Source organism: Sinohyriopsis cumingii, chromosome 17 (genome assembly GCF_028554795.1).
Source record: "Sinohyriopsis cumingii isolate HCF-2022 chromosome 17, ASM2855479v2, whole genome shotgun sequence".
NCBI lineage: Eukaryota > Metazoa > Mollusca > Bivalvia > Unionida > Unionidae > Sinohyriopsis > Sinohyriopsis cumingii.
In genome coordinates this window covers 37,750,611-37,762,971 of record NC_142977.1, presented here as the reverse complement: position 1 = coordinate 37,762,971, position 12,361 = coordinate 37,750,611, and positions in this window count along the sequence as shown.

Genomic DNA, 12,361 nt, shown 5'->3' with positions numbered 1-12,361 from the left:
TCGGACAAATCTTGGCGATCCATCAAGGACTGCAATTCGTGTTGTAACTGGGACATCTCGCTCAAATTGGGATTGGGAGGTAAATGCGGGGTGCGTTGTTCTTGCCACCGATGGTATTCCATCCATCGTTTGTAAGGCACTAAAGCTAGTTTTCGTCCTTCCATGGGGTTGTCAGGGGTCGATTCTGAGATCTTGGGATTTTCGAAGGCCTTTTTATCTTGCTCCCATCAGTCCTCCCAACATGGTTCCCAAGACTCCTTTCAGTATGGGGCCTAACAAGAGAGGCAAAATGCCTCCACGTTGCACTAACATCTTCTTTTTTTTGACGAATGGGGATTTTCTTTTGAACCATTTGGCGAAGAACGTGACGATGTTTGCCTAAGCATTGTTTCTGGTGTTTGGACAAAGGGATCGTGCCTTTCAAAACGTTCAAACAACATTCGCACACGGTATCGATGACCTCTTTGGAGGCTGTTTGAATGAGTTTTTTTCGTAGGGGTGGAGAAGCTTTGGACAGGACAGATAACAGGTCCCCATGTTTGGCTAAACGTGGTGGCAGTCCTTTCCTTTTCTTTCCTTGGGGTTTTCTGGAGGGTGACATCTTTGAGTGTTTAGGAGCACCAAAAGAACACTGATACCCTACTTGGTCACAGGCCTTTTTTATACTGGAACGCGTCGCCACTGATTGTCTTTACGTCGTATCAACTTCATGACAGGCATGACACGTCGTGCAGGGGTACGTAACGGACTAAATCGAGTCAGTTCTTGCTTGGACAAATCCAGTAAACTTTGTAACATGCCCGATCTTTCATGGACTTTGATTTTGGGAGAAGGTACTTTGTGAGCAGCAGCCACTGCCACTAAATTGGAGGGTCCTGCCACTGGGGAAGTTCTTTTGGGGGTCATCAACGGAGAAGTTCTTGGTGTGATTAACGTCTCCAAATACTCTTCAGTTCCTGGTGACATCAACGGAGAAGTGGATAAACGTGAGGCTGCCGGAGACACAGTCACCGCTGTGGCAGGTCGTGGTTTGCGAGTGTAAGGCTGTGTCCTGGCCGCAGTGCCTCTCTTACGACTAGTTTTCTTCTGTGGACTTTTCTTTTTCTGGGGACTTTTTGTCTGTTTCTTTTTCTTGGGGCTTCTTTTCTTTTTCCGGGGTGGTGTCTGGTAAGAGGAGGGTCCCGCCACTGGAGAAGTTCTTCTCTTTGGGGACCTGGTCTTTTTCTTCTTGGGGCTTCGTTGGACTTTTGTCTTAGGGATAACTTTGGGGGCATTAGGATCCCATCTTAAGAGTGAGCGAATGATGACCCCTCCTAGAGTACCGCTCCCTCCAGGTTTCAAAATGATTTGTTTTTTGGTTTGAGTGTCGATGCGGGGATCGGCCAGTTGGACCAAAGCGACTTTGTTTCGATCGAAAAAGCGTTGGGTTTGATGAGGAATCTGAATGATTCCTTGGAGTAATTGACGTGCCGTCACCGTAAACCATCGTAAGACTTCTTTGAGACTAGCTTCTAAGACACGAGCTCGTGTTTGTGGATCTTTTTCTCGACTGATGCCATACAAGGCACGAATCAATTTGACGGGAAGATGCGACTGAAGGGACGTCATGTTCACACTGTGTGAGACAGACGAAAAAGGGTCTGAGGTTTTTATAGATTTTTTGATGGGGAGTGAAATGAAGTCGAGGACGGAGACGAGTACAGGACAGGCCCTCCGTCTTGGCACCAGTGGTGAAACAAGTGGGTACGAAATCGCAAATCCTCGGGAGTGGTAGGTTTCAAATCGACGAGTAAATAGGCGTGTGGCGTTTGAGTGGCATCGTCGTACGCCTGAGTCAGCCAAGGCGTTCCTAACTGTTTGGCTAAGACTTGCACTTGCGATTTATCTCGAGGGCTTTTAAACAAGACCACGTAATGTGCATTGAGACTGATGGTGCGATGGGCTTTACTTTGTTGAAACAAATTTTGGGTGATGTAAACGACACTGGCATTACGGTGATGCCCTTTGCGCGTGAACCACAATTTAATTTCTTCTTCGTCTTCTCCTAACATGTCGTCGAAAATGACCAAATGGGTTTGACGGGAGTCAGAGACGATGCCGTCGTCTTCTTTAGGAATGCCTTCCACAAACACGATGGAATCGCCTTGACTTTCTCGCAAAAGGCTGTACGCCGATTGCCACTCTTTGTAACACCACACGATCCGTTGAGGTGACCGATCGATCAAATGATGTTTATGTTCGATCAAACGTTTGACGAATTCGGTTTTGCCTGAACCGCTAGGTCCAGCAATGAGCATGTTAAAGGGATGGCGAAGATACAAAGCCTCCCAACTGGCACGATCTAAGTGTTCGTCGATGACTTTGACAGTAGAGGAAGAGGGAGCAGAGACAGCAGAGGTAGCCATGGTGTGAGAAATGTCACTTGTGACACGAAAAACAAACAAGACAAGAGTTTATATACTTTTTTCAGAACACGTTTATTGAATGTTTCAAATATGAACACGAAAGACAAAAATACATACAACCCAAATAGTGATGTACAGGAATATAAAACACAGCAAAGCGATCAAAGTGGAATATAAACAAGTGTCTGTACAACATGTTTTGGGTAACCAAGATGTCCTAGGGACAGTGTGTAATGTTCTTACAGTCTCTACATGAGGTATTGTCACACAAGTGTCCTCCCGGAATGACCTTTCAGGAATGTCCATGACAGTCCGGTCCTGAAGCGAGTGGTTGTTCTCGGTGACGGGTTCTTCTGGCACCGTCACTAACACAGGTTGAAAAGTAACTTTTTTCCTTGAACAACTCTTGTGCATACTGGGCCACTTCTTGGGTCCAAGCCTCAAAACCCCCCTTTTTCCAGTCACGAACATCTGTCCAATGAGGGTGTAAGTCACAAGCTACACACACATCGTCATACACGTCTTGGGTAGCTAAAAGTTGACGAATCTTTTTTTCCTGTTGAGGTCGAGAAGTATCCAGATGAAACCGCAAGGCTTTGAGCAAAAGGAGTTTTTCGTGACCATTTAAGGCCATGGAGGTGGTAAGTACTGATCGTAAAGAGTCCACAAAGAATCGGCTGGTAAACGTAATCCCAGAAAACAAGTCACTAAGACACACACCACTTGTCGTCCCAAATTGAATGGATAAAGTTCTTGTAATAATCGATGGTAATGATCCACGGTTTGAATATGGTCATTGAGTTCCTTCCACGGAATCTGTTGGATGACATACGACATAAGTCGTGGCATAGCTGCCTGTTTTTATAGTCTCTTTGTTTCGAAAAGAATACACGTACTTTCTAGCCAGTGATCTTCGTTCTCCAGTGGGGAATGTAAATCTTGCATACTGTAACCGAAACGTCAGAGTTCGATTAGAAGTTTCCTCTTCCGCTAAGTAGATTCCACGGAAAATATGTTGGTAATCCTTTACCTCGTCTTCCTCAATGGGTTGCTCTAGGTGAATCTCGAAGTAACCAAAATGATCAACACGTGAATCATCGGGGGCCTGGAAGTATTGAACAAGGTCTGACCATTGAAACAATTTCTGACGAATCAGTTCTCTTATACCCTTCAGGTACCAGTGGTTCAAACACCGGTGACGTAACGGATGCAATTGTTCTTTACGTTTCACTTGTATTTTGACCAGCTCTCGGTAAATGCGTTCTCTCAACTCCACAGGCAAAGCACGAATGTTCTCTAGCAAAGTATCCATGAATAGGTCATACTAAATCCTCTTTGGTCTGACACAAGAAATGTACTGTTTGCACAAACATGGTTTTAATTCATTGTCGAATCTAAATCGTTTCACCACTAATCTACACATTACAATTCGTTCAGAAGTTTCCTCTTTCACTAAGTTGACATTGCGTGAAAGATGTTGGTAATTCGTTAACTCTTCCTCTGGAATTCGATGCAGTACGTTTACAATGTAGTAGATAGAATCGTCAATACCAAACCATTCCTTTTTATAACCAGGAGGTCGTTGATCAATGTCTGTCCAATGGAACACTTTCAACTCAATCAGTCCTTGTATAGCCTGAAGGTACCAGTGGTTCAAACACCGGTGACGTAACGGATGCAATTGTTCTTTACGTTTCACTTGTATTTTGACCAGCTCTCGGTAAATGCGTTCTCTCAACTCCACAGGCAAAGCACGAATGTTCTCTTGTAAAGTATTCATGAACAGATTATTATGGTAAGAAGTTACTTCAATGTCTCGGTCCCACTAAAGGTAAGTAATGACAATTCGGTGACCATCGAGCATGTTCAACGTAGGCCGAATCTTGCGGTTCCCAGTGGTGAAGTGACACACCGCAACTGAAGCACTTGACTTTATCTCCTTCGCCCAAGTAGAAAAATCCGGCTCTGGCTAATTCTTCGGGGGTCGGTCCTCCCAGATACTTAGGCCATTTTCCTTTGAACGATTGAAGACGATTTTCAAAGTCGCAGTATTCCGACAAACGCACAGGGAACGAATATTCGTCTTTCACAGGTTCGTTTCGATGAGGATTGAGTGACATGGGCAGGAGTTTGCTCAGGGCTGGATGACATCCGTAGGGGGGTAGACGTGAAGGTGAACATTCCCCTTTAAAACGAAACCCAGTAAAATGTCCAAGAGGACGAGCGGCATCACTTTCGCATCCCACAGGTTTGACACGCACAGCATCGCTTTCCATGATAGGGGTAGGGACACTAAAGTTCCCATGATGCTTTACGGCATCGCTCAGGTCACAACGTACAGCATCGTACACATCGCAAGGCTCACAATCGCACTCGTCTGCAAACTCCGTTACGCAATTACAATGGTAACCACATGGACAATGGCAGTTTCCTTCCGGACATTTTCCGTTGCAATGCCTGGGTCTTATCCATCCAGTATTAGTCACACTAGAGGAAGATACAACTTTTTTACAATCCCCAAACTGGAACGATGTCTCTTTCAAAGTATTCATCTTGTTCGCTCGGTCTTGGTAGTCCCAATGAACTATCGATCTTGCCTAGGGTTCCTTTTTATATACAGACCAATACCAACGTGACCGTACGGTAAGGTGAAATGATTGGGAAGTCGCACTCGCTTCTGGTATACAATTTGATAGACTTTTTCCAAGGGTCGACTGACGATGTGGTGAGTGGGTAAACGTACAATCTTGTTAGGTTGGTGAGTGGTCACTTTAAAGTTTCCATCCTCTCCCGATTGCATGGCTTCTTTCAATACCCCAAAGTTGACCACTCGACTGGTACGATAATTCAGAGTCAGTCCTTTCACTTTGCATGTCGTGTGCACTTCTCCTTGTTTGTCCCGGTATTCGTAGCCGTAATTTTTGGGACCGCCACTGACGAAACTTAGAATCTTGTCGTCGGGATGCTCGTCTGTCCAGGCTCCTAAACGGTCTCCTTCGATGTTAGGGTGATGTTGAATCGGGTGATGGATGTAAATGCAACTGTCCGTGTCAAAGTACAGGACGCGTTCTTCTAACAGTTCTAAAGCTTCGTACAATTTTAAGCGAGCATGGGTTGTCACGTAAGCCGCAATGATGACATTTCCAAAAGGGTCGTCTTGTACAAAGTCCAGATCTTCTTCGTAATTGACCAAGATTAAATTCTCTCGAACGACGTCCACGTGTTTCATGTATTTGGTTTTGTCGTGAATCATCTGGAAGTAGCGGAAAGGTTCTGTCAAATATTCCGTCTTGGGTAAACACGGTCGTTGTGCCATTTTACCCCACAAGCAATTTAACATCACTTTGGCAAACGATCGCCTGCCTTCGTTTTTCTCGATGTGGTCTAAAGTGATGCCTTCTTGTTCGTAATATTTCTCTTTGAATTTTATTTGGTCTTCGGGAGTGTGACACCAGGACGGATAGCCACTGGCTTCTTGCTTCAGTTTCAAAAACGCATCCACGTAGTCTGCGAAAATGCCTTTCTGAGTAGGGTCACCCTTGTGGTATTGTTGTGTCTTGGGAAAGTGGCAAATTTCGTACACTTCTAACAGTTCGTATCCCATGTCCAGAGCTTTGAACAATTCTACGCTGACCCAGGTTCCCGTCAAGGCCCGTTCTTCCTGGCTGTGCTGACAAGGTTGGTCTTGGTTGCACGTTTCGGCACAAGTACGGCACAAGGGAAACATCAGTTTGCCTTGACAATGGTGAGGTAAGACGGGATGGTATAGGTTCGTGGGAGGCAAAACTTTACACTTGATCAAGCCTTCGTATTGTCGAATGTTTTTCAGGTCGATGTGTTCCGTGAACAATTGCGGGTGCCCTACAGGAAAGCGACAATATTTGCACACGTAGGGATACAGCGAACACACGTCCAAGTATTTGATTTCTTCTCCTTTCTCTTCGTCGGCTTGGTACAGCAAACAGGTGGCATTGGTCCTTCCTCCGTACAAACTATCCCTCGGGTTCAGCGGGTCCATGAACTGGTAACTTTCCACGAGGCGTTTAAACTCGGGATCGGTTTTCATACGGTGATCGTACTCGTGTTCCCACATTTCCACCACTTGGTATCCTTCCTGTTCTAACTTTAGGCGCCGCTGACAAGTGTCCTGGTACAAGTCTTCCATGGTTCGTTGCAAAAACTGATTTTTAGTGCCACGGTCAGGGTAACAGACGGGACATCCGTGAAATAAGCAACCGTTAAACTCGTACACGATCTTGGGGTTTTCTAAGTCCCAACCATCGACCGAATACGTTCCGATGGTCTTTTTGCCCCCTCCGTTGCGGGCATGTTGAATCCACTTGTCTTCCTTGTCGCACAAGTAATGTAACCAACGTAGGGCTTTGACCGAGTATTGACGTTTGACAAAGTGGGTCGTTTGAGGACTGATGACAGCCACGGTGTTTTCAGGCATGAATCGTTGTCGATACACTAAGGAACACGCTTTGGCAATGGTGCAAGCTTCTTTCAAAGGATCGACCCCTCCGTGTTCCATGAACAGTTCTCGAAATTTTCCACAGCAACGCCGTAAAATGTCCACGTCGGAACGACAATACTTTAGCATTTCTTCCTGAAAGTCGAAAGGGTCCGAGGCGTGAATCTGGTACCAAGCGTAGAAAGCTTCTCGTTGTTCGGTACGCATGTTGTCGGGGTCGTAATAGTGAGCCTCAGGCAAATGGGGTAGAACGGCATGTTGATTGGCTTCCGTATTGAAAAAGTGTGGAAAGTACCCTTTAGCCATTTCTGTCATTCCAAACGTTTTAGGCATTCGACTCAAAGGCATGGCCAAATAGCTCATCGAATCTTTAAACTGCACTTGTCCCACTTGCATGAAAATGATTTTGGCTCCGTTCAAAGTCACTTTAGGACGCTCGGTGCCTTGTTCCGTATAGTATCTAAGAAGAAACTGTCCATCGTATCCGGAGAAATTGTGAGCCATCACCGTGGCATGACGATGACAATCTCCGTAACGTTCGATGTCCTCTTGGCTCCACGTCTTGTCGACGGGGTCTAAGACCCATTGGGCAAAATCGGCTAACGTGTTTGGTCCCCGAAAGATTTTTTCACGTCCTCCGGGAATCTTGCTGCAGTGAGGGCAATGACTGAAGATAGGTTCTTGAATGCACTTCTCGCACGCTCGATGAGCCACGCAGAAATTAGGAATGTGAATGCCAGTCTCTTGCATGCATTCGAAATCGAAAAAGATGAAATTGCCTTTCTTCTTGTGACCGTCCTCTTTCTCTGTTTGGGGTTGGTATTTTTGCATGTAACATTCGTGTTCCAAGTCCACGATGTGATGACAAATGTGACATTTCTTTTTTCCTGAACATACGTGTGCCTTGGTACTATTGGTACGTATGCCTTGTCCACACGTAGAGCACAATCTCAGGAGTTGACAAGCGCATTTTTTCTGTGAACCTTGCGTCTTCAAATGTTGTTGGTAACAGGTAGGGCTGACAAACGTGCGCAGACAAGTTGAACAAGGCACTGGTTCTTCGCTCAGACAGGGTGAAGAGGCCAAACATCCTGTGCATTTCGATCCACAATGCTTGTGTTGCTCTCGATTGTTATAACCATGGTCACATTTCTCACAGTAATAACCGTATACTAGGAATCCGGTGATACTGGTAATGGTATCGAAATGGTCATCGTGATGATAAACATGAATGTATTTTCCGTCCTTAAAATCTTGGCCTCGAAACAATAGAGGCCCGCGCATTTCTTGAGGGTGCACTTTCAAGGTCTATCGTGGAGCTAGGACATCTTGCAATTTTTGCATCTCAGGAATGCCGCAGAGTGTGTCTTTGGGCAGTCCGGCTTGTTGTAACAGGAGTTCTGCTTCGTTTCGTTGTTTGGCTCGGTCGGAACGTTGAATAGTGTCCCAGGTTCTTTTCCATTCTACCGTGTCGTTCTTGTTGGCATAGGTTCGTCCCACCACGATGGCACGGGCTAAACACATCTGGTCATGAGGGTTGTTAATTCGGACGAGACTCGTTTTGGTGTTGCGAAGGTCGTCCACCAATAACATCTTTTTGCGTCCTGTCCCTTGAGGAGGAGAGACGTGGGTCATGTCCAGTGTGGCTTTACCATCGGTGATGTCAAACTGATCATTAGATTGTTGTACGTGTTGAATCTTGTCCATGACTTTGGAAGCAGTCAATTCTGCAGGGGTGCTAAACTCGATCCAAACAGGGGATTTCAAACCGTCGTGTTGTATGGAAAGTCTCAAGCGATCGTCTTCTTTGGGTTGACATTGTCGCTTGAGTGCAGTGAGCAAAGAATCCCACACCTCGGTGATGAACACTTCTGCTTTCTCTAACGGCACTTCAGCCTTGAAATCTTTAAACTTCACCGTGTATTTGTAAGCCGTGGTTCTAAATTTTCTAGAGGAGCGCTTTTCCGTCTCTCGAATGGAATAGTACTTTTCAGGGTTGACAAAGGGTGGTGGACTTGGTTTAGAGGGTTCGGATTCTGGTTCACTCATGTCCTCTTCAAAATCACTGGCATGAATTTGTGCCAAGATTTCAGCCCTGGTACGAGGCGATAGATCACGTTTCTGCCTCTTACTTTCTTCTTCTTCTTTCTTCTCGAATGAATGGGATCGTTTCATCTTGAAAGCAAAAAGTCAAATGACTCAAGTTCAAACACCATAAACTACTTTATAGTCATAGCAGACCAGCGTATATAAAAGGGTGTGTGTCTTGTCCTTTCACTATTCATTTCACTCTCAAGCCGAGCACAACGATGGAAGAGACTAACCAGATGGAACGTTTCGTCAGAGCTTTGCGAGGGGTCATTAGAAAATTCTCTTCAGACCAACCTACGGACTACTCTCCTTCCTTTCGAGATAAAAGTCAAGATACTTGCTATATCTGTCAGAAGAAAGGGCATTGGTCTTCAGAGTGTCCAGACCGTCAAAAAAGAACAAAAACAGGAACTAAAAAAGACAAAAGTCAAGATACCTGTTATTATTGTAAAGAAAAAGGACATTGGTCTCCAGATTGCCCAAAAAAGAAACAAGAGGAATCAGAAGAAAAGAGGAATTCTTCAGAAGAAGAAAGGGATTCTTCAGAGGAAGAGAGGGATTCTTCTGAGGAAGAAGAGGAAGAAAAAAGACAATTCTATTTACAAGAGGCAAAGAAACAGGAGAAGAAGAAAAGAAGAAGGGAAGAAAATGAGGAAAAGACGGTGAAGAAATTTAAAAAACAGAGAGAGTAAACAAGGAGAAAGAAGAAGTCAATGAACTTTTTATTAAAGTGTTGTGTTGTGAATTGGATTGTAAAAAAATGGAGAAAAGAATAAATGAATGATAAAAGGTAAGTGTCTTTGAGTTGTGATTTTAAATAAGAAGCTACACTCACGCACTCATACACAGACACGTACTATAAGGGTAAAATGGGTGGGTTTTTTTTTTTGAGTTATTGGCAAATTGAAATTGTATTTCTTTTCGAGAAATGTGGGTGGCCCTGAAAAGGGCCTTTTTCTTCATGGTGAAGGGGTGAGTTTAAGCAATCAACTTTAACTGCCTTATGCCTTTGCCACGGCCAAGGCCTACTGCTGGACTGCGTAATGTTGATGATGATTGGGTTGAAATCACTAAGGGTGGTACGGTAGGCTTAGTCACAGGGTTGACGTGTTTAGCTCGGGAAGGTCGTATTCTCTTCGGTCGTGATAAAGAAGTCTGATACATTTGTTTCAGACTTCTTAACTCCGCTAAAATGTCCAACAGTACCGTGACCGTTTGATTTTCACCCTCTTGTTTCTTTGCTGCTACTTCTTCTTGCTGTTGTTGCTGTTGTTTTTTTCTTACCTCTTCTTCTTGTTGCTGTTGCTGTAGGAGAAAAGCCTGTTCCGCTTCCTTTTGTCGTTGTATAAATTTCTCCAATTCTTCTTTCTGTCTCTGTCTAAAATTCTCCACTTGCGGTAATGAAGAAGGTAACGAAGGTTCCGGAACAAATTCTTGCGAGGAGAGAAAATCCACAAAATCCCAATTCACCTCTTCTGAAAGTAAGTCCGAGTTCCCTTGGGCAGTCTCCCCTGCTGGTGCACCCCAATGGATCGTTTTCTGAGTTTCCGTCATGTTGAATCACTGTCGCATAGATTGACTGCACACAAGCGCTAGCGAATCTATATAGACTACGTGACGTCACAGACTGCACTCTTCGGATTGGATGCGGGCTGACTGAATTCTGTAACGCGTGTTCGGATTGGTGAATGAACTCAATCCGTTTCAATCCTTCCTGTCCCTATAAATAAGCGCCGTTCACTGCATTGATTCACCTATTCTCGGAGCCTCAACATGTGGACAGACGTTGAATCTTCAACCCTTGTGTCAACAATGATGTTCAGGACGGACATGCTCATGTATGTCCGATCCAAGTGGACCGTTGTCCACAGGACCAACAGCAGCCTGTGGATAAGAAGAGTCTATATAGAGAGACAGGGTTGCCTCAAAAGGACTCTGATGTATGGCCCTGCTGTAAGACGAAGTTTGAGGACAAGAAGATGTCGCAAATGCCCTTTATGTTAAGGGCATATTAACATAAACCAAAGGCCCTTTTCAGGGCCAGCCATATTTCTCGAAAAGAGATAGCCTTTCCATTGCCTACCCCTTTTTTAAAAATTTTTTAAAAATTCCCCTTGTCCGTAGAGTGTCCCACGATTTATTCCCATGTTAAATTCCCCTTGTCCGTAGAGTGTCCCACGATTTATTCCCATGTTAATTCCCCTTGTCCGTAGAGTGTCCCACGATTTTTCGCCATGTTAAATTTCCATTGTCCGTAGAGTGTCCCAAGGGGTTCTGTAATGCTAATTCCCATTGTCCGTAGGGTATCCCCATTCACTACTTTCCTCTCTCATTTTGGTGGTGATAGAAGAGTTATATTTATGCATTTTTGGTATGGATTTAAAAGTAATTGTTTATTCTTGAGAATACGAGCTCAGGGTTTGGCTTTCCATGTGTATTTCGGCAACAGTGCACAGTGAGTAATAAGGCCTTGGTGATGATCCGGAAGTGAAATCTGTATTCTGTTTACATGCTGCTCTGTTGACAGTCCAGCATCTCAAAAAAATGCAGGTCAACCTTTGATAAGAACCTCACCGTGAAGTCACCTTTGAAGGTATTTTAGATTAACATATGATTTGTATAGATTGTCACACAGTGGAAAGGTCAGTATTGAGAAAGAAATGTAGAGAACATATATTAAAATTAATTGTGTTCTATGTCCAGAAGACAAGGTATAAATAATTAATTACATAGAATTATAACTATATACCAGACAGAATGGAAAGTACTATCCATGGATTCTTTAGGAGAATATTTATTATGCCTAATAATATCAAGCATTCTCCTATAGAATCCAAAGATTCCTTTCAAATGAATCCGGAATGACTGTGTAGATAGATGAGAATTAATTACTTGGTCGTCATGCGAGTGCGTCTGCTACACATGATTGCATATAACACCAATTAAGTAGCATCATTTTATAGTGATGTGTGCTTGTTCGTGATGGAATATGGGCTTGTGTGTGCAGGCAAGTCGATGGGTGTCATTTACCCGCGGACCTGGGTTCCAGTGTCCGTAAAGTACGAATTACAAATTCTCTAACCTGTATGATAGCATTATTGGATTAAATATTAATTGTGACTACTAATATCAAGACTTCTCTTATAGAATCAAGGGACAGCACTTTCCGTTCTGTCTGGTGTATATTTATAATACTCTCTCTCTCTCTCTCTCTCTCTCTCTCTCTCTCTCTATATATATATATATAACAATTGCTCTGGAGGATAATTGTATTTTTATTATTATCAGCATTTTGATAACTCACATGGTCATCTTTTGAAGCTATCAGTGTCACGCTATTCATACGGTCAACGTCACGCATGAGATACGATTAGTACATTCATAATATAGT